A 3,938-nucleotide genomic window follows, 5' to 3' on the forward strand; every position below is an offset into this window, starting at 1 on the left:
CTCCCATGCTCATGGCTTGGCAGGATTAACATAGTAAAAATGGCCATTTTACCAAAAGCAATTTACAGATTCAATGCAATTCCCATCAAATTACCAACACAATTCTTTACAGACCTGGAAAGAAAAATTCTCAACTTCGTATGGAATGACAAGAAACCTAGAATTGCTAAAACAATCCTCTACAATAAAAGATCTTCTGGAGATATCTCCATCCCTGATCTTAAGTTGTACTATAGAGCAACAGTTTTAAAAACTGCATAGTACTGGCATAGAAACAGAATGGTGGATCAATGGAACCGAACAGAGGACCCAGAAATAAACCCACACACTTATGGACACCTGATTTTTTACAAAGGACATTAATTCCAGTGGTTCTACTCCCTCTTTCTCTAAACTAATGCTGGGATCTGGGTATGAACTGCTCTAAGTTACTTCATATTGTGTAAATTAATTTCTCACATGATACTGTGACTTGAGAAAATTTATTTTATGAGCATCATTTGATTTTAGATTTTATTTTGAAGATGACTTTGAATTCCCTTAGACATCGAAACATCATTGATCCAGTTCCACCTATTAAGCATAGATAGATAAAACTCTAAGTGGAAATGTTGGTACCTTATAAGTTTATCAAGTAAATAGAGACTTGGGATGATATGGAAGTATTAAATTCACACCAGGAAAAGCACGTCCAGTAACTTATCAGATATACCAGACTCAAGAAAAGTTGCAATTCCTTCCCCAGGACCTCATAAAGAAGAGGAAGTGCAACACTCTGAAATGTCAAATACACAACGGATCTATCATCTAACCATATAAATTAGTATGGCAGAGAACTCCTGATTGTTCCAGGGGCTCCCCTTCAGCTCCATCCCTGTTGAAGTCCAGTTGAAATTTGCCCGTCCAGAATCCTGAATACGCTTTCCATCTTTCCACTAGACTCTTATGTCTGAGTCTTGTTTTGTCTTTCACTGCTATAGTCTCTATCCAACTGGGCTCCTGAAGCCCAACTCTTGCTCAGAAACTTGACTCTGTGGAGGCAGCAGCAGCAGTAGTAACAACAGGGTCTCCTATAAACCCCCAGCTAGAATTCTCTAGAGGAACAAAACTGATAGACTCTCTTTTTCTGCATGTGTGCTTGCATGCATGTGTGTGTGTGTGTGTGTGTGTGTGTGTGTGTGTGTGTGTGTGTGTATAAAGGGGACTTCTTATAGTGACTTATAGGTTATGGTCCAGTTAATCCAATGATAGCTGTTTACAAACATCATGTCCAAGAAACTACTAGTTGTTCAGTCCAGGATGCTAGATGTCTCAGCTGGTCTTCAGTATATGTTGGAATCCCAAAGAAGCGAGCTCTAATGCCAGTGAAAGAACGGACTTGCCCTAGAGAGAGGGCACACAGGCAAAGAGTGAAAGCTTCCTTCTCTTGTGTCCTTCATATAGGCTGCCACCTGAGAGGGTGACCAGATTCAGGGTGAACTTTCCTGCTTCAAGTAGTTAACTAAAATTTTGACCCAGATGAATCCAATTGTTAGAGTTTTAGTTAATTTCAGAGATATTCAAGTTGACCTCCAGGAACAGCTATCATGATACAGAACTCTCAAAATTAGACTGTTAATTAGATTAAGTTGGAGAAAAGGAAGGATGAATGGAGGCAAGAAGAAAATAAGCAACAAATCATCTCTGGTCTAATATGCCAGGAGAGAAATAAAGCTAACAGTTTCCATAAAGTATCTTTGCAGAAGACAACTGGAAAAATAAATTCCAACAAAACAGTCATTTCTTTATTTTGTCCTGAGTTGGATTATACATAAGATTATATTGAGAACCAGTATTATAAATCCCACATGTGACATCTGTGCTATTAAATGTCATAATATTCTGCAAAGTCTAAATCCAAAGCTACTTGTATTTATCACTTCTGCTCCTGAGAGATATTTTTCTTTTTCTTTTTCTGTTAATCTCAGAAATATGGCAAATATCTATCTTCTATGATTTCACTAAGAAACCACAAAAGTTACTGTGATGAATCTCCTACATTTCTGCTAATCATTATGAATAGAATGATGGCTTGGATAGAACACTGTTTAAGCTAGACCACAGCAAAGATATCGAAAACACAACAACAGCAACAAAAAAGCAAATTTGCATATTTGCTATTTCAATTGTGAAGTTGGTAATCATTTTTAAGTGGATATTTGTCTGGAAGGCATATTATTATTTTACTGGCACTATTTAGTAGGCTTACTCTATAGTTATCTTTCCAAGGTTAAAGAAAAATCAAAATGGGGTAATCTCTTTGTACATATTTTCAAACATCTGGCGATCTGTGGTCAGGAGCCATCAGGGACCAGCAGGGATGTATTTGCCTAGCTGACTGTGAGCAGCTCTATTTTGTGTTGCTTCCCTGGGGATGGGTGAAGGAAAAAAAATTGACCTTTTTTTCTGACAATGATAATAGCAAGAGGCACCCCAGCTTATCATCAAAGTCAACTTGAGAGTAATGTATGCAAGTAATAACACTTTAATTTGTGGCTCTGATGAACCCTAAAATAACGAGCAAGGAAAAGATACCGCCTAAGAGAAGAGCAAATCAGGAAACTAGTTCTGATAAGTTGTCCCACGTAGTTCTCATTGGCTCTTGATTCTTAGGTTTTATGTGTATATAATTGGAAAATAGCTTTTCTGTGCAGATTTAGCTCTTAAAATTTTTCCAGCTAATATAGCAACTTGTATTTTATTTTCTGTGGACTGTAGATAATTTTTCAATCCCTTGCCTTACTGATTCTCTTCAGCATTATGTTTTTCCTTTTTCTTAACAATTTATTTTTAAATTATACATTCACTTTACATTCCGATCATAGCCCACTTCCTCCTCTCCTCCTGGTCCTATCCTCTTCCTTTTATCCCCCTTCCTTCTCTCCCCAAAATGGGACGACCACCCCACCACTGCCAAACCACTCTGACACATCAAGAATTACTTCATCTTCTTCCACTGAGGCTAGGCAAGGCAGCCCCTCCAGGGAAAAGTGATCCAAAAGCAGGCAACAGAGTCTGTGTCAGAGACAGCCCTGCTCCGCTTACTAGGGAATCCAGCATTCCTGAACCTTTTGTACTGAGCAACTAGAAGTTGGTACCCAAGAAGATTAAAGGCCTAACAGTTCATCTTATAAATTAAGAAAGTGGAATAAGAATAAGTTGTCTATATGACCTATCTAAAATAAGGGTGTTTATTGTCAGTCTGGACTATATTTCAGAATTGTGTGACTTGTTGAAGCCTTGGTAGGGGATTGCCAAGTAAAGGTCTTTATTTCACTCTCACTGCAGATTGGTTTTCCCTTAGAAGCAGAAGTATCTGAGAGCAGATTGACACTCTTCACTAATAGTAGACCAGCCAATCAAATATTGCCGTCTGGTGCCATGCACGACACTGTGGAGATGACATACATTTAGCCTTTGAAGAAAGGGCATGAAATTGCAGCAGTGTGCCATGAAATCTGTTAAAATCTGGCAAATGTACGGCAATGCTTTGTTAGCAATTATCAATTCACAGTGGTAGCCGATAAGAGCAGAGTCATAAATGGGATGTCAGGAAAAATGATGATCGTTTGCTGGCAACTGGCCATTCAGTTGCCCAACATTAAACAGTTTGAGTTTTACTGTGGTATTAGTGCTACTACTTAAAAATCTCAAGCTTCTGTACCTCCTGCTGGTCCCATCTCTGTTCTGAAGCAAACAAATTCAGGTTTCAAAGTGGAGTGATGGTGTCTTGAAAGGGGTATCTCTCTAAAGAAGTAGCCACAGAAAAAGATCACTTCTTTCTAAGACTGGAGCACATTGAACACAGATGTAATGAGAAAAATAAAAATACTAGGTCTTAAAGTAAAATACATAGTCAAAGAAGGTATCTCTAAGACACAGATCACTTTGTTTCTCCT

The sequence above is a fragment of the Psammomys obesus genome, unplaced genomic scaffold (genome assembly GCF_907164565.1).
Source record: "Psammomys obesus unplaced genomic scaffold, mPsaObe1.curated_primary_1811, whole genome shotgun sequence".
Lineage (NCBI taxonomy): Eukaryota > Metazoa > Chordata > Mammalia > Rodentia > Muridae > Psammomys > Psammomys obesus.